Source organism: Arvicanthis niloticus, chromosome 17, assembly GCF_011762505.2.
Source record: "Arvicanthis niloticus isolate mArvNil1 chromosome 17, mArvNil1.pat.X, whole genome shotgun sequence".
NCBI classification, from domain to species: domain Eukaryota; kingdom Metazoa; phylum Chordata; class Mammalia; order Rodentia; family Muridae; genus Arvicanthis; species Arvicanthis niloticus.
Genome location: NC_047674.1, coordinates 45,654,256 through 45,673,568, shown reverse-complemented (window position 1 = coordinate 45,673,568; position 19,313 = coordinate 45,654,256). Strand labels below are relative to the sequence as shown.

General features: G+C 39.4%; 1 protein-coding gene across 6 annotated transcripts in view; it reads right to left on the bottom strand.

Annotated features, from left to right (window-relative positions):
• Pkhd1 (PKHD1 ciliary IPT domain containing fibrocystin/polyductin) overlaps positions 1-19,313 on the bottom strand; it is a 440,341-nt gene that overhangs the window by 42,093 nt on the left and 378,935 nt on the right. The gene's annotated exons all lie outside the window — the stretch shown is intronic.

Genomic DNA, 19,313 nt, shown 5'->3' with positions numbered 1-19,313 from the left:
ACTTTTTAAAATCTTTATTCTTGTGTTACAGTCCATTGGCTATCCTGTTCTGCCCTCTGACAGCCCCTCATCCAATTCCGCCTCCTCTGTCTCCAGGAGGATATCCCCACCCTCCCACACCCTGTCAGGCCTCCCCATTCCCTGGAACCTCAAGTCCCTCAAGGGTTAGATGTAACTTCTCTCACTGAGGCCAGACCAGGCAGTCCTCTGCTGTGTATGTGTCAGGGGTCTTGGACCAGCTAGTGTAAGCTGCCTGGTTGGTGGCTCAGTGTCTGAGAGATCTCGGGGGTCCAGGTTTGTTGAGACTGCTGGTCTTCCTATAAGATTGCCCTTCTCTTTAGCTTCATCCAGCATGGCATGTACTTTTACCAATTAACATAGAAACAGAATATACATACGTATATGTGTATATCCTATAACTAGTAGAAACCCAATAATATTGGAAAAATGACAACTAAAACTGATTAAACATTCCATCCCATCCTAGAGTGGCTACCATTAAGAGAACAAACAGGACACAGCGTCAGAGGCTTATCAATTTACTCTTCCCCCCCCACCCCTCTTCTAATATCTCAACGCCCATAATCAGCTTGAAGAAGTTAATGAAGAGTCAGCGCCCCTATTCCCTGGGCTTGAGGACTAAGGTGGTAAATACTGGGCTATCTTTCTAGGGAAAAGTAGTGGTTTTGTGGGAATAGGGGGGATTAGCTAGGATTTATTGCATAGCCATAACCTATTGGTAGAAATCTGTACAATTATTATCAAGATGAAGTTATAATTTCTTAAATGGCATAAATTTATTTTGATTTCAAATTTAAGGTTTTCATTGCTACAAGCTTCTTATTGATATAAAAGTGAGATGAATATAGATACTCTCATAGGCATTGTACCTGTATAACACATCTAGGAATACAAGGCTTAGACCCAGTCCTTCTTTAAATTTTTAACAGATTTGGGATAATTAGCCTGTGAGTTAAGGGACTATAGCAAATTCATGGCTTGCAGTTTATTGTTAGGGTGTTTTCTATGTTTTATTTAGAAATAGCTGAGTGTAGTTAACAGACAACAGTCCAGATTACCTAACATGGATAGTTGGTTTTCAAAACGTCAGAAGTCCACAGAATTGACTTCTGTATTACAGAATTACAAACATTTCTGTAGTAATGTTTATTTTGATTAAAGACCTGTCTGCTCCTGACAGCTTCCTGTATTGGATTCTAAGAAGAAATTGAGCATCTTTGGAGTTACTCCAGTTGTGGGGAGACAGCCACTAGACAAGAATTGCCTCATTCCATCTACAGACAAATTACTGTCCAGAAAAGGACACACTTGCAGAATAGTCAACTGATTATATCTGCCTAGACAAAATAATCAGCCCTTAATAATTCTGCAGCACTAAGGTCTGTCAGATGATCCTGGGCCAGAAGGCTGAAGATCAGATGCTCCAACGTTTTGTAGTATAGGGAGTGTCCAGGTGTTCAGCGGTCTCTATAAATTGGCTAAATTTTAGAAGCTATGCTTTGTGCTTCCCATAATTTTAGTTAACTCAGCCATTCTGGATTTCTGATGGGGTTGAAAATGTATAGTCTCATAGCCTTGAGAGAAAAGATTTGAGTGGATGGTTTTCAGCTGACATTCATTCTAAAGCCAAGGAAAAAGCCAGGTTCAGAACCAAGTGTTTTAGTTAGGATAGATGACAGAGGTTCTGGTTAGTCAACAAAATGATGGACTGGGTATGAGGACTATCTTGTACCTCACTGGTACAAATTGGCATAATTATGCTCTAATTGTATTTTGAGAGAAAAGTTTTATTTTGACAGGAAGGGTGATATGTAGAAGGAGCTAAGGTGGCAGGAGTACCAAGAGGAAGAGAAGGAGTAAGAAGAGGAGGAGAAGAAGGAGAGAAGAAGCTAGGTGATAAGAGAGAGAAAGAGAGAGAAAGAGGGGGGGATATTGAGGCAAATGTTCATGTGTCTCCACTAGTCAAAGATAGTTGATATATCTAGGTTGGGTATTGGGTTACACTTCTGATTGAGCATTACCAAACTTATAAGGCATTTGATTAACATTTTAAAAAAGTGTATAAAAGCAAAAGGGAAAAGGGGGAATGGGATAGGGGTTTTCTAGGGGGATGAAATGGGGAAAGGGGATGGCATCTGAAATGTAAATAAAATATCCAATAAAAAAAAAGAGAGAACAAACAGTTATTCAAAAAAAAAAATGAATGGAAATCTTCAACCTACAGGGGTGAGGACGTGGGGAGCATCTCCAGGACAAAACAGAGACCTGAGATAAAAGAGGAATCCAAAAGTCAATAGGATGACCTTACTTGTGACTCACAATATTGGGATATGGAACCTGAAAAGACCACCTCCTGTAGCAGGAAGGATCCCTAGTGGAGCAATAGGAATACTAACCCACCTAAAAAACTTTCAACCACAAATTTATTCTGTCTGCAAGAAATGCAGGCATGGGGGATGAAGCAGAGATGAGAAAATGGCCAGCCAATAACAGGCCCAATTTGAGACCCATCTCATTGGCAAGCACCAATCCCTAGTACTATTAATGATATTCTGTTACGATTGCATCTCATTGGCAAGCACCAATCCCTAGTACTATTAATGATATTCTGTTATGATTGCAGACAGGAGCATGTTGTTTTCTGAGAGGCTCCAACCAAAAGCTGATTCAGACAGATACAGATACCCAACGCCATACAGTGGTTGGAGCTTGGGGACTGTTATGGAAGAATAGAGGGAAGGATTGTGGATCCCAAAGGAGATGACGGGGATAGAAACTCCATAGGAAGAGCAACATAGTCAACTAACCTGGACTCTTGAGGCTCTCCGTGTCTAAACCACCAACCACAGAACATGTATGGGCTGGACCTAGGCCTCCTTGCTCATATGTGGCAGACATACAGCTTGGTCTCCATGTGGGTCCAAAACAACTGGAATGAGGGCTATCTCAAAGGCTGTTGCCTGTATGTGGAATATGTTCTTCTAGCTGGGCTGCCTTGTCTGGCCTCGGTGAGAGAGGAAGTGCCTATCCTTGCTGAGACTTGAAGTGCAGGGGTAACAGCTTACCCAGGGGTCCCCCACCTGCTCAGAGGAGAAAGAGGAGATGAGGGAAGGATTGTAGGAGGAGGTAACTGGGAGGGGGCAGTGAGTGAGATGTAAAGTGAATAAGTAGAAAAATAAAATTAAATTTTAATAAAAGAGAGAGAGAACAGTCAGTAGAATGTGGGTAGACAGGAACACTATGTACTGCTGATGGGATTGAAAATTTGTGAAGCCATATGAAAATCATTATAAATGTTTCTTTAAAAAAAAAACAAATCTAAAAGTAGAACTATCCAATGGCCCAACTGTACCATTCTAAATACACTGAGAACTTTAATTCTTACCGTAGCTACATCTCTATGTTTATTGGTGTTCTGTTTAAAATACCTAGGTAAAGAAACCAGCCTAGATGCCTATCAACTCATAAATGGAGAATAAGAATCTATAGTGGAGTTTCATTCAGCTGTATAGAAAAATGAAATTTGTGGATGTATTTGTGGAATGATATAGAAGTTGCTTTTTCCTTTGAAAACTCAGTTGTGTCATGTAATGTTCTTCTGGAAGCTGTCTTGGGGAGGGCGTGTGATGTTTTCCTGGAAGCAGACACTTGAGAGGAAGTGTGATGTTTAGAAAGAATATAAGAGCCACACAGACAGTAAGAGGGCACTTTTGCGTTGCTATGCCTTATAACACTTCCCTGGTCTTCACTGAGGATGCTCCTGCATCATTAAACAATGCAACACTTTGCTAGTTCTCTCTAGTTTTCACTTCAGAGAGAGAAATTCACAAGAGAACTTCTCATGGTATTTGTGCTGATTATGGCCACTACTGCTGACTGGTGCCAGTTTGACAGAGCATGTTGTTTCTATTGGATTGTGCCACAGCTACTGATTCAGTGTTTGTGATTGGACCGGACTGCACTGCTGGTATATTTACTAAACAGAGTATAATCGTCTCCAAGGAACTACTTCTAAATAGGTCCACAACCTCCTTTTCTTTGTTTGTTTGTTTGGTTTTTCAAGACAGAGTTTCTCTGTATAGCCCTGGCTGTCCCGGAACTCAATCTGTAGACCATGCTGTCCTCGAACTCAAAAATCCACCTGCTTCTGCCTCCCAAGTGCTGGTATTAAAGGCATGTGCCACCACTGCCCGGCACAACCTTGTTTTCTTATTAACATTTTTTTTCTCCCCTTCCTTTGGTCGATGGGTTAGAAGGAAGGTTGAAGCATTTGAGAACCCCAAGTAAAGTAGGTTGTGAAAAATCTAAGCCTGCATTGGTAAAATTGATGGAACTAGAAGAAATTACTCTTGTAAACAAATTATTCCCAACCCTGAGAGACAAACACCAAATGTTTCCTGTCATATGTGCACCCCTACCTTTTAATTTTATATATGTGTGAGGTGTGGTGGTTAGGGAACTGAAAGGGAGAGTTTAGAAAAAAAGCTATATCTTATGGGAGAGTTCTGTTGAGGTAAAAGAGCATAGTGCAATGCAAGTGACATGAAGTGAGAGGGGAGAGTATGATGGACCATCACGGGGGACACAGAGGAGGGGAATGGGAGTAAAATATCAATTAAAAACAAATATTCATGGGATTCCATAGTGAACTCTGTTATTGTGTATATACTAATCTGAAAAATTAATAGAGGGAAATAAGGAAGAAAGGTAAAGAGAGAGTGACAAAGGAAGGGAGAATGAAGGGGAGAAGGAGGAAAAAGAAAGGTAGGAGAGAGGAAGAGAAAGAGGAAAAAAGAAAGGAAAGAAGGGAGAGAGGAAGGGAGGGAGGGAGAGAGGGAGGGAGGGAGGAAGGAAGGAAGGAAGGAAGGAAGGAAGGAAGGAAGGAAGGAAGAAAGGAAGGAGAGAGAAAAGGCAAGCTCCATCACTGGCACACAGCACTTCCTCCTGTTCAGGAACTCCTAGAAAACTCAGTGGCAGACACTCATATCACTTAGGATGTTACAAAGGTCTTAGAGGTTCTATGTTAGTATCCCCAAATACTAATACCAAAGATTTTCCTATCATATTATCTATGGACATTTTAGGGAACAGCACTGTTCTACATTAGCAGATTTCCTAAATTAGAAAAAGAAATGGTTCTTGGAGCTTCACTTCAAAAACCAGACCTTCTCAAAATACCACACTGCACCTTCATGAAGGGTGGAAAGGTCAGGACAGAGGACTTTTGGGCACATACTGACAGTGCAGTTTCTGCACTCTGGCTGAATGAGATGAGTCTTAACAATAAAATCAGGGCCTTCTATCTTTCACAGCATTCTCAAAGATAATATTTGGGTAATATTGCAGATAAAAGATTTTGGGACAGCCCCTACTCCAGTTGTTCAGGACCCACATGAAGACCAAGCTGCACATCTGTTACATATGAGTAGGTAATCCTAGGTCTAGCCCATGTATGTTCTTTAGTTTGTGGTTCAGACTCTGAGAGCCCCAAAGGTTAGTTGACTCTGTTGCTCTTCCTATGAAGTTTCTATCTACTTCACAATCCTTCTTCCTGTTATTCCATAAAAATCCCCAAATTTCATCTACTGTTTGGCTATAGGTGTCTGGATCTGTCAGACTCCACTCTAGTCTGAATTACAAATTCTTTTAATCCAAATTTTATATTTCATAACTTTATCTGTGGAATGAAAAGATAGTTTTAAAATAATCTATAATAAATACTTTTAGTTCCCTTTGACACAGTAGAGTAACTACTCATTAAAACAACCCATGGTATGTTTCAAAATAACTATAAGGATACAAAATTTCCCACACAAAAAAATGATCAATCTTTGAACACATGAAAATATGTAATCTTTGAACTAAATGAGTACACATTGTAAACATGTACTGAATTACCATAATGTACCCCTATAAGGATATACAAATGTATCTCAATAAAGTCCTCTTATACACATACACACAGGTACACATAAATGTAGTTACATACACATATATGCAGCTTTATACACACATAAATGTGTATACACACATATGCATGCATATATCCGCACACATACTATTACCACAGTTATATCCTTTTGTTTAAAGATGCTTTTGCATTTTCAAGATTTACCATAATACTAACCACATTGCTTCAAGGCTTCCAAAGCTAATAAAAATATAGCATTTCTGTAAATATGAGACTCTCAGTAGTCAAAGTTAAAATTTTCTTGTTAGTGTGGTAATGACTGGGATTTTACTTTTTTTAATCCTTCCACAAAAGACATAAAGTTGCATAGGACTAGCCTTTAACCAATGGGCAGTGTCATTATATAATGGACAGAGATATTGTTATGGGTAATTAGAAAAATTTCCTCTTCTAAGAGGAGCTAACACAAACAGAAAAGAAATAATCTCACCATGCCTTTATGGTCATTTCTAATAATATAAAACATTTATAAATAATAAAAATTCTGAATATTGACAATATTCTACACATACACACAAATGATTCTGTGGGATGAAAGATAACCTCTACTTTCCAATGCAGCCAGAGCTTTGAGGCGTGTGTGTATGTGTGTGCACGTGTGCGTGTGCATGTGTGTGTGTATGGTCCTTAAGTCAAGATAAAACTATAGAAAGAAGAAAGCCAATTCATACTTAGGATTATCTAAAGCTTCTGGGAAAGGACCAAATGAAAGAGAAACATGACTCTGTTGAGACCGAAGTTAAAGTCTGTCACACAAAATAGAAACCATATATTAAAATGGAGTTGGATGAAGTCAATTACTTAGAATAAATTTCCTGAGTGTTTAAGAAACAGTGCAGAATCATCATCAATCAGATGGGAGTAGAAAATTTAAAGAGTTGATCTCTAAAACTGGAGAAAAAATGAGGTGCATGGCAGAGGTCGCAGAGGAGCGAAGGCATTCTCATTTTCCAGGAGCTGTGAGGCAGAGTTGTCTTAGAGTCAGTCACCTTTGAGGATGGAGTTGGAGGATGGGCTTAGGGGCAGAGATTAGGAGCAAATGCTAAGATCATCAAGCAGAGAAATAAGCAGCCTATTTGGTTTCAGTGCTTACATGAGTGAGCCATTCTACAAGAACTTGGCTCGAAGTTGTTCATTCTAAATTAGGGATATTATTTATTTTAATGCAATTGATTCCTTTTTCATTTATTTTCTTTTTTTAATACTGAAAAAATAAGTATGTTTAATGAAATTTGTATAGTAAAATTTAAGAGACATTCTAATAAAAAACACGTAAATTATAGAGACAGATTGTGCCTATATGATAAAAACTACAATTATTTTAATTATTAAGTCTTTTAAAGATTAGTTTTATTTAAAATAATTTTTCATATAATATGTTTTGCTTATATTCTTCCTAGTTTCCAAAGTCTTGCCTGGTCCTCTTCACTTTTCTACCCAACCAACTTCATGATCTTTTTCTTTCTCTTTAAAAAAAAAATCAAACAAACAAAAAATATCAAAACAAAATAACAGCAAAATGAAGTTGGTAAGCCTTAAAAGAAATAAGGAATTCATTTGGTAGGGTCTGTCTTGAAATGTGGTTTATATATATCCAGTGATATTCCATTGGAGAAAACGGATTTTCCTTTTCCCAGAGTATGTTATTGCAAATTGCTTCTTGGTGGACCTTTGTGTCTACTTAGCTTTCTTGGTGCTCAAACTCTGTCAAACTTGGAACTGTACAGTTTCTGTGTGTACTGTCATAATCTCTGTGAGGTCATCTGTGTACCAGTCCTGTTGTTTCAGAAAGATGTAGTTTCTTTGGAGTCACTCTTAGAACCTTTCTGACTCCTCTTCTTCCTAGACTCCCGAGCTTCGAGGGAAGGGGTTTGGTAAGAGCATTCCATTTATGAGTGAGTATTCGAAAGCCTTTCACTCTGCACATTGTTCAACTATGGGTCTCTGTGTTAATTCCCATAAACTGAAAAAAGAAACTTTTTTAACCAGTGTTGAGCAAGGCACTGATCCATACATATAACAGTATGTCAGCAGGGGTTACTACTTTGTAGCCATGTCCCTTAGTAAGGTGTCATCTGAGGCCAATGCCTATCTAGCCCTGGGTGCTCAGCCATGTCAACAGTATCAGACATGGACTCCATTTCCCAGAACTGGCCTTAAAATACAGTATAAAAAATAAACAAAGGTGATGTTACTTTTATAACATTTGTTCCACTACTGCACCAGTGTGTCTTACAGGAATGTCACTGTTGTAGGTCACAGGGTTTGTAACTGATTAATACTAATGATTATTTTTTTTTCCTCTAGAAGATACAGACTACCTTTAAGCACCATACAACGTTAAAATGTATTTTTTTTATGATCTTCATACATATATACAATGGTTCACTGTTCACATTTGATCCTTACCATGGACATGAGAAAAATGACAGCTAAATTATAAGTTCTTAACAATCTGCATAATGGTCTAAAGAGATCACCAATAAAAAGTAATGGAATACAAATGTCATGCCAATAGAAGTCAAAAGTAGTTGGCAGGAGGAAAAGAACCAGAGTAGGACAAGAGTAGAAGAGGGACAGGTGGCAGCAGGAGAGTGAAAATAAGGACAAACTGTATCAATGCATATATATGCAAATGTCTCAAAGTAACACATTTCCTTGTAAGCAAATTAAAACTTATATAAATGGAGATGTCATAAATAAAATAATCAAAAAATCTGAAAAGTAATAATTTATTAACTTATTTAATCCTGATTAATTTTCCTATATTTAATTACATACTTTTGTATTACTTCCTTGTATGATATAGATTTGGATATTTCCCATGAAGGACTTAGAAAGAAAATACAGCCTTTTCTCCAGCCTGATGATTGAAGTTTAAGTTTAATTACTTCCGCAACATAGACAGAAAATTAAATCACAGTTACATGAACTCAACAACATTATTTAGAAGTGAGGAGGAGGAAAAGAGAAGAGGAAGAGAAAGGAGGAGGAGGAAGAGTAGGAAGAAGAAGAAACAAGAGGAAGAAGAAGAAAAAAGAGGAGGAGGAGGAGGAAAGAGGAGGAAAGAGGAGGAAAGAGGAGGAAGAAGAAAAAAGAGGAGGAGGAGGAGGAGGAGGAGGAGGAGGAGGAGGGAAGGATGGAAGGAGCAGTAGCAACTACATACTTTTAAACTTTTATTTTTATATTTTGCATCTGGTAAAATAAAATGACACATAAAGGACTCTTCAGGGAACAGTTTTTGGACATAAGGTTCTGATGTGATGATATGCACCACTGTGAGAAGAAGAGTCAAAATTTGGGAGCTCTCTCTGCCCAGTTTTCTTTTTCTTTCTTTTTTTTTCTTTTGTTGTTGTTGTTGCTGCTGCAAGTAAGAGATTGTTCTTTATTCTTTTTTGTGTCTTTTTTTTTCATTTTCTATTGGATACTTTATTTACACTTCAGATGCCATCCCCTTTCCCCATTCCCCCCCCCTTAGAAAGCCCCTATCCCATGCCCCCTTTTCCTTTTTGCATTTTACACTTTTTTAAAAAATGTTAATCAAAGGCTTTATAAATTTGGTATTGCTCAATCAGAGGTATAACCCAATACCCAACCAAGATATATCAACTATCTTTGACTGGTGGAGATACGTGAACATCTGCCTCCCTGTCTTCCCCCTCTTTCTCTCTCTCATCACCTAGCTTCTCCTCTCCTTCTTCTCTTCCTCTTCTTACTCCTTCTCTTCCTCTCGGTACTCCTCCCACCTTAGCTCCTCCTACATATCACCCTTCCTGTTAAAATAAAACTTTTCTCTCAAAAAAAATTAGAGCATAATTATGCCTATTTGTACCAGTGAGGTACAAGATAGTCCTCATACCCAGTCCATCATTTTGTTGACTAACCAGAACCTCTGTCATCTATCCTAACTAAAACACTTAGTTTTGAACCTGGCTTTTTCCTTGGCTTTAGAATGAATGTCAGCTGAAAACCATCCACTCAAATCTTTTCTCTCAAAGTAAATAGCCAGGATTTCTGCCCAGTTTTCTTAACAGGCACATATGGGAAGATTCCTGATAGTTGACAAATCTCATATTGGCAAAATGCTTTTTGATTCTGTGTATTATTATTTGCCCCATTCAAGCCAACATTTTATCATGGTATAGCAGTAGGAGAAAATTACTGCCACAATCTTAACAAAGGCAATTGCCCAAATCCTACCAGTAAGTCATATCAAGAATCCACCTTTGTAGCCAAATGTGAATTCTAGTTTTTCCTAAGTTGAAAACTCTACCTTAATGTCTTCAGAATTCAGCCACAATGGCTAAGAGATGGGTTGGTTTGCTAGTGTCCCACCCACTGGTTTCCTATGAAATCTGTACAGTTAATCAATGCTAGTGTTTTCAGTTAGCCAAAAGGCAAAATAATAATGGTGATATTTTTTAAAGCACAAATATGCAAAATTATAGGGCAGAAGAGCTGCTAAACAGACATGGTTCTTAATTATAGCAAAGGATATATGGTCACTGTTTAAGAAAAGTCTACACACAGCTGACCAGACCTCCTAGTTCAACCCCCAGTGGCTGAAGGTAAACCCCATAATTCCAGTGTAGAATCATGTCTGAATAGACTTCCATTGTTCTGTCCTATAGTTGTTTTTCTCTCCTGCTTTGCTCAGTTGGAGAAGGTTTAGTTGTGAGTAATGATTTTCTTTCGCACTTGTTTTTGTCTTTTCCTTCCCCACTTTGCCAAATGGCCTCATCTGCCAGTCACAATCTTTGTGGTCCACAATTCTGATCACTTTTAAATGAAACCCACGCTGGCTTTGGTAATCATAATGTCATTTACAATTTACCACTAAACACGTTTATTCAGTTAGTAGCACACGGGAGAAAGAGAACTCCATATGAACTCACCGTGAAAGGCCTAATCTGATTATTTCCTCATGAAAATCCAGGCAGGGGTGCTTGTAAGAGGGGCTTGAGAGAAGACGGAGAGAAGGCAAGGCCTGGCCACAGCTGACTTTGATAATCAATGTGAACAGATAACTGATACAGCCTGTCAGGGCAACCACCCAGTCACCCCAGGGCATTCGTCTCAAAAAGGCAAGAGTGGACAGGTCATAATGATTGCTGAGTGACCAGTGAGCATTGGCTTGGCGTATGCTATCGCATTCAGGGTACACATGCACAGTGACAAGGTCCAGAAGCTCCACTTTAAGTACGGGAAATTTGATTAAGCACGTTGTATTTGTGTATGCACAAGAGCACATGAGCACTTGCTCTGTGGTCTTTCACCTTCCTAAAATATCCTGGACAGAAAGCATGCACTCTCATCCTTTCTCTAGACTAGAAGCCATAGACCTAAGCCCAGGAAAGGGGGAGAGCTAATGATGTCTGGTTTAGGAGGAGAAAGAGCATCTCTCTCTCTCTCTCTCTCTCTCTCTCTCTCTCTCTCTCTCTCTCTCTCTCTCTCTCCCTCCCTCTCTCCCCCCCCCTCCCTCCCTCCCTTTGTGTGTGTGCATGTTTGTGTGTGTGTGTGCACGCATGTATGTCTTTGCACTCCGGTTGCTTCCAGGGTTCTAACAAATATTAACTTTGTGTCAATATTTGTCCTTCCTGTCGTGAAATGAGGATTTTCCACCTCATTTCACGTTTGAAAAAAAAAAATATGCCAAAGGGGTCATCTTTGCTACAGAAAAAAAATTAACAGAAAACAACAACAAAAAACAACAAAAAGAGAAATAACTTCTATCTTTTATTTAGAAAAATGGATCAGAATGAAAGGGCAAAAAAGTATTTCTAAAATAAATGCTTTGACTCAGAGGCACATAGAATCCTTTCATCTTCCCATTTCAACAAAAGAGAAAAATTTATATGTTTAAAATAGACTGAAATACATCAACATTAATGATTTTTCTCCTCGAGGTTAATGCTACCATTTCCCTCAACAATATTTTCTAGCCATATATTACATTTGATATATTACACCAAGTATCATAAACTATAAGAGATTTGGACATCACCAAAATATATAATCACTCACTTGTTTTCAAGAAATAAAAATAAGTAATTTAGAATTTACATCTGCCAAATAATATCCATACTTCATTATTTACAGTTTAACAAATGTGAATGGGCACATATGAAATCAGCGAAGGCACGTTGCATGTCTTCCCATTTATATATGTCGTTGCAAATTCTCAGGCAATTAGGAGTGACACCCCAAAACCGCAAAGCTCTGTTTCTTAACACTCAAAGAAAGTTAGAGAGATATTTGTAGGGGTTGTTAGAGAAAATGTGTTTTGCTTATTTCAGATAAAATGAACAGAAGGGCTTTTTGACTTCAAACTGGAGAAATGCTAAATATAGTTACTTTCTTAAACTTCAAAAGTAATAAGCATACATGTTGAAATTATTTGTTAAGACAAGTTGAGAGTGTTCTTACATGTAGTATATTCAATATCTAAATAAAATATGACTATGCTGATATAAAGTCTAGAACCTGGAGTTTGTAAGGTCTACTGTATGACCAAAATATGTCAGTCATTGTTATTATAAAGGAAACACATATATTTGTTCATATATTTATGCATACTACAATTTTATAAGTAATCTAAGAGTAACAGTGCTACTTTAATATGCAAAATATTTATCACTGTAAAGTTTGAGAAACTTGATTGGATTGAAAAGGAGCATTGTATATTTAGTATTTATTCCTGGAATGTGTTTTGCTTATTTCCGATACAATGAATGTGTGTGTGTGTGTGTGTGTGTGTGTGTGTGTGTGTGTGTGTGTGTGTGTGTGTAATCGATTTCTAGATTGGCTTTCACAATTAGCTAGAGAGTGCCACTTGGGAGCATAGTTACCTTTGACATCATTTTCAACAAAGGAGGCCACTCTAGAGCATAGTGACAGGTGCAGTGCTGTGGCTTTGGATGGCTGTGGTACATGAGGCATACACGTGTGAAGACAACCCGAAGATGAAGATGACCAAGGGCTCCAGAAGCTGCTCAGTGAGGATAATGCCACACTCTGGGGTGTGAAATGGGGTGGCAGCTATCAAGAGCTGCTCGATACTTTATAAGAGTATTTTACTTTATAAGAGTATTATTTTGAGAAAGATAAGGATAGGGGGTAGAAGAGGTGAGGGGATGTGGCTGGTGGGGTGACATATGGACCCAACAGCTCTTTCTTCTGAACAAGCCATTTAAAATTTTTCTGTACCTCTATTGATAGGAGAGCATTCGAACCAAACCCAGGAACTACCTCATGTTATATTTTCTAATGATGTTGAGGTTTCATTATGATTCACTTCTTGAAACAACAAGTACTTTTGTTGAAGGATTTGGGGAATAAAATTTCACCTACAAACATCAATGGATATGGTCCCAATTACGAAACTTATTATTTGAATACTACATTGAAAACATCCCAGGCAACTGCAGGCTCAGGAAGTACGCTCACTGAGAGATCAGGTTTAGCACTGATTGCATCCTGCCTCCTCCTCTTTGAAGCTGTGGCTAGGCTTCTCATCCTCCCTCGGACTCTGTTTTCTCACACGTAAAGGGATTAACAGCAGCACACAACTCATGGGCTGATGCACTCTTGAATATAAGATACTGTATGCTCAGAGCCCACATTGAGAACTGGTCAAGAAATATGTGCTGTTACATTCTCCATCACTGCAAAAGAATCATCTTTTAAAACTTCACAGCATTCTCATGTTTTTTTTTTTTTTTTTTTTATCACCTTGAATACCTCGTGGTAAGTGTTGAAATTCTTCATTCCCAGATATAGAGTTGAGTGAGACAAGTTACAGGAGAAAAGAATCACTTAAATATTCACCCCGTAATGTAAGTTTTTAGAAAATGTAGATGAGGGAACATCCATAGAAATGTATGTGTGCATGCAGGCACCCATACACGTGCGTGTATACATGTGAGGTTCGGTAGAACATCTCTTATTCACTACTGAAGAAAACAAGTCCACCCTGAAAATCCAGGATAATTTTTACTTTCGTCCAATCTCCATTCATTCCTTTTGTCCCATCCTCCACCTCATCCCATCCCTCCTCTCATCTCCTCTTCCGATAGCAAGCCTTGTCTTCCGGCTTTAAACAAAGCAGTGTTCGTTGCGTGGCTTAAAGAGAGGGACAGCCACCATCATTCTTTACAAGTGCAATTCCTGGCACAGTATTTCCTCAAAATGATAAAGTCATCACCTCGCCAGACCCTGTTTTGAAGCAGCCACAGTAATTCTGCCGGGTGCCAAAGCTGAAATGAATGGGACGCTGCCGTGGCCTGCTCAGAGCTGTGGCTATAATGAGATTTGAATGGGAAGCCCCGGACACAATAAATCTGCACCATATGTGACCATTTCCTGTGTCAATTCCTTTCTCATAACCAGCGGAGACTTTTTCCCCCCCTCTCCTGACCCCACACCATGACTCTGAAATCTTTCATGGCTGCTTATGGGCCCCGGGCTCTTTACAGCAGTTGTATAAATAAATGAATTTGACAGCAAACATCATAACAGTTAGCAGTAATGTGTGTTCGCCAGAAGTGCCTATACTACCCACTGGAGAAATGGCAGAGGAAACAGCTTGTTTTGTTACCTAAACAAAAGTAGTTTCATTTGACAAGTGGTGAAAGAATTAGTCAAATTAACTTGAAACCCAGTGGGACTATTTTTGCCAACTCACCCTGTTAGAGAAACTTTCCCAGCAACTCAGTGCCCGTGACTCATAAGAGAGACATCCCCTCCTCTTACTCTGACATAAAAACAGGCTAGGGATACAAAATCTTTGACTAGTACCTGTTCATCTTAGGTGCAAATCCAGCCTGTCCGGTATGGGGTCTTAGGTATAGCAAAAGGTTTCTAAGCCAGCCACGGCAGAAAAGCCATGCATGATCACTGGCATGAAAATATTGAGAGGTGGCTATCATGACGCAGCTAATATGTGACCTTGGGTAATAACCTGAAGCCTCTGAGTAGTTCTCCTTTCCTCTTTTTTTTCCAATTGTGTCTTTATTCATGAACAACCACAAAACATCCAAACCCAATAGTTGCTTTTTAAAAAGCTAGATTTTTCCCTGTATCTCTATAGACCTAGTAAGATGAGTTTTCATACATTTGAGTCAATTACAATAAAGATAATAAAAGCCTTGCTTTTCAGTTCAAAGGACTGGTCTGAAAGGGTTTCCAGATCTGCACAATCCCTTATGGTATCTCCATGCTGGGAGGGATGGCACAGCATAGTGATAACACTCTATCTCATAGAGTAAGCAGCTGTGTTCAGGTCTGGACTCAGTTACTCACATTCTCTGTGACTACACTTAAGTAAATGGTCCTCAGTGTACCTTGTTTTCCTCCCTTTTTCCTGGTTTTTAAACCAGGAAGTTTACTGGTACCGTGCAGTCCAGGTCTGGTTTTCTTTGCTGTGGGTTATGTATAACAACATCACAGACTGGGTGCTTTATAAAGGAGAGTTTTATTTAGCTCACAGTGCTCCAGGCAAGACATGCAAGACTGGGCAGCCACATGTGCTTGCTCTTAGGATCTGCTGCTGCTTGGGTGTAGAGTGGAAAAATGGAAGAGCGGTCAGACTCATACAAAGAGTAGAGAGGCAGGGAGCACATGTTCAGGATAGCTGACCCACTGTTACAGGGACAGGAATCTCCTCCTCTTGTGGGTAGAATCCCCATGATGCAAGCGCCTGTTAATCCTCTATAGCATCATATCAGAAGTTAAGTATCAAAATGTATATTGAAACTGCACAGACCATACTAAAGCAAAGCAGATTTATAAAGCATTCATACGGTGACTGTAGTAATGAATGCATTTTTAAAGCACAGAAGTGTAATCCAATCTAATATCTGTTATTGTTAGGCCAAACAGAGAAACGTGAAAGAGAATCTCCTGAGCAACAATATAGCCCTTTTCTGTGACAGCGTAATACTGGTGAGAACATTTTCGAAATAAAGTAGTAAGTTCTGGGAGAATATTGTAAGAGTACATTTATTCAAGTTCATGGCTGTGAAATTCAATGAAAAATTTCTTCCAATACAAACGTCACATAAGCCCCAATATAATTTTCATGTAAAACTTATTTTTACTCTGTTATGGTGATATACTTTGTGGTGGTGACAATTAATCATTGTCTACAGAATTGCCCTAATAGCGAACATAACAGTCACTGATTAAGCCTATTGTCGTGGTGTGCACCTGTAACCTAAGCACTGAGGAAACAGAAGAGAGAGATTGGAAGTTTGAAACCATCAAGGGCTACATGGTAGGTTCAAGATCAACCTGGCCTGAGGCAAGTTCTATCTCAAAAACCCAAAGGTTGCAAAGAAGCTAAACAAGGAAGGCACAAGCGAGGATGCTTGAATCTCATTTAGAAGGGGGAAATGAAATAGTCATAAGAGGCAGATGCAGGGAAAGAACTGAGAGAGGGGGGATAGGAAGGGGAATGGGGGTTTCAGGATCAGGTGTGGGGATGGACAGGAGATATGGCCATGAGAATGAATAGAAAACTGAAACTGATGGGGTTGGGGAAGTAGAGGCATCTCCAGGATGTGACAGAGACCTGGGGTAAGAATCAATGAGCGTGAGCTTAGCTGTGACTCATAGCATTGGGGATATAAAAACTGAAGAGGCCATTTTCTGCAGCCAGGCAGGAGCAACAAGGATACCAGCCCACCCACAAAACTTTCCACCCCAAACTGACCCATCCCATGGGCAAGCACCAATCTCTGATACTATTAATGATACTCTGTTGTGCTTGTTGGCAGGAGTCCAACATGGCTGTCTTCTGAGAGGCACCACCCAGCAGCTGACTCAGATACAGACACCTATAGTCAAATAGTGAATGGAGGTTGGGGATTCCTATGTAAGAATAGAGGGAAGGAATGTGGGCCCCAAAGGGGATAAGAACAGGAAGACCAACAGAGTCAACTAACCTGGACCTTTAGGGTTTTCAGGGACTAAATCATTAATCAAAAGGCGTACATGAGCTGGACCTAGATCTCCTCCCACATATGTAGCAGATGTGCAGCTTGGTCTTCATGTGAGTCCCAAACAACTGGAGCGCGGGGGGGGGGGGTGCTATCCCAAAAGCTGTTGCCTGTATGTGGGATATGTTTGTCTAGCTGGGATGTTTTGTCTGGCCTTAGTGGGAGTAGAAGCACCTAGCCTTGAAGAAACTTGATGTGCCAGGGTTGGGGTATACCTAGGGGCTCCCCAACTGCTCAGAGGAGAAGGGGATGAATGATTGGTGGGGCAAGGATTGTGGGAAGGGTTGTGGGCAGTGAGTGGGATGTAAAGTGAATGAAATAAAATTAGAACCATGAGGAAGAAGAAGAAGAAGAAGAAGAAGAAGAAGAAGAAGAAGAAGAAGAAGAAGAAGAAGAAGAAGAAGAAGAAGAAGAAGAAAGAGGAAGAAGAAGCTGGAAATGACACCCAGTAGTAGAGAAGAATGGAAAGGTGAGGATTTGAAGTCTGTTATATTTGCTGCTAAGCCCAATGACCAGAGTTTGATCCCAGGAACTCACATCACATTGTCCTCTGAACTTCAAGCTTATATTGTACATAGGCATTGTCCCTACATGTACACCATCAATAAGTGGAATACATATATAATTGAAGTTATTAGGTATAGATAAGGATCAATGCAAGTAGGTATTTTTACATACAGATTTCCTACTACCTGCACAATAGATTTTAGTGTCTTCATTTTAACTGCCGGATAGATCTACTTGTTTATGATTTCTTCATGTCTAGTCAAACTATAGAGAAAAGTCAGAGGCAGTAATGCCTTGGACTGCATAAAAGTAAATGGACTATTAAAAGTTCTCTTTGTAAGGCTATGGCAATAAAATGGGAGAGAGCTAACTGAAAGTAATGAACCCCGTGGCTTCATAAAATTACAAACATGAAGGAGACAAAACAAACACGCAGTGTGAAATGGGCTGGCTGTGAATTGGGATGTAAATGGCATCCTTCTAGGTAAAGCAGGCTTAAGTACGACCCGACCCCATTTATGACCTAATCATCTGAAAGCTTGAGCTTATCACTGCTCTTCTTGTACAGACAGAAACGCTACAGCTAGGAAACATCTCAGGAGCTGGTCTGTGAGAAAACGACTTTTTTCCATCTACTGCAGAATGGCATCTGATAAATACCACATTGGCTATGTCCAGATCCTTTTCCAAGATCTGTTTCTGAACTCCTTTGCTGGCCCACCTTAGGGTTCCTATATGTGAAGATTTATGAATGACTCCAGAGACTCCAGCCACAGGGCCACCAACACTGAATAAACACAGGGTTGAGCAGCAGCCCCTTTGATTGGGAAGCCATGGCTTCTGCCTTTTAATCAGAAAATGCACACTATCACCTTGTAAAGTCTGGTTTTTCTCAGTTAAAGGGAAAACATAAAGTGACAAAGAAACTTTAAAAGATCAGTATCCTCAACCAAGCATCCTGGATTTGTAAAGAAAAAAAAAAAAAAACTACTCAAGCTATTGCAGTATTATCTGGGCATCTGTGAGAACACAAATGTGTCTGCTCGTACCTCAGGAAGTAAGAAACTTGGACATCTCTTAAGGGTGGGCAGAGTCATTAATTAGTCCTTAACCATAGTGCAGAAGGAATGAATGTTCCTTTGGGGCCATATAATTTAATTGAAGGAGTTGGCAAACCAGAGGCTAAGGAACAGATCTGGCTCGTTGGCTAATGTTATAAAGGACATTTCTCTAAACATAGCCACACTCATTTGCTGGTGTCTCATCTGTGGCTGCTTTGCACCTTAACAGCACAAGTGAATGATTTCAAAAGGAGACATGTGGTCGAAAGCACTGAAACGTTTAGTACACGACGCTTGGTGTTAAGTGTTTACCGGTGCTCATTCTACCTTTGTCTCTGAGACAGTGAGTAGTTTAAGTATAAGATAGAAGCTAAACCCTGCCTGAGTCCCTGCCAAGAACATGTTGATCAGAAATACAAGCCAAAAATAAATCTTTGCTGTTTGGAGGTACTGAGATATATGTGTTGATAAGCATCCTAACCTAGCCTCCCTGGATGGAAAGAGCATACAGATTCACTAAGCTTAGCTCTGTTGTTTTCTCTGAATGTGCTTACTGTATCCTGATCTTCTAAATATCTAACTTGACCTCAGAATAAAAGTGGGTTCTCAAATACGTGTTCTAGAACTTTCCCTTAAATAAGCCCTAATTTCCTTTATAGAACATCAGCTTCATCTATTATCTGGAGACAAGTTTCTCTGGTAAAGTGCAATGAAAGAATGCCTTCTATGCACCTCTGCAAATAGCTCTTTTTTTGT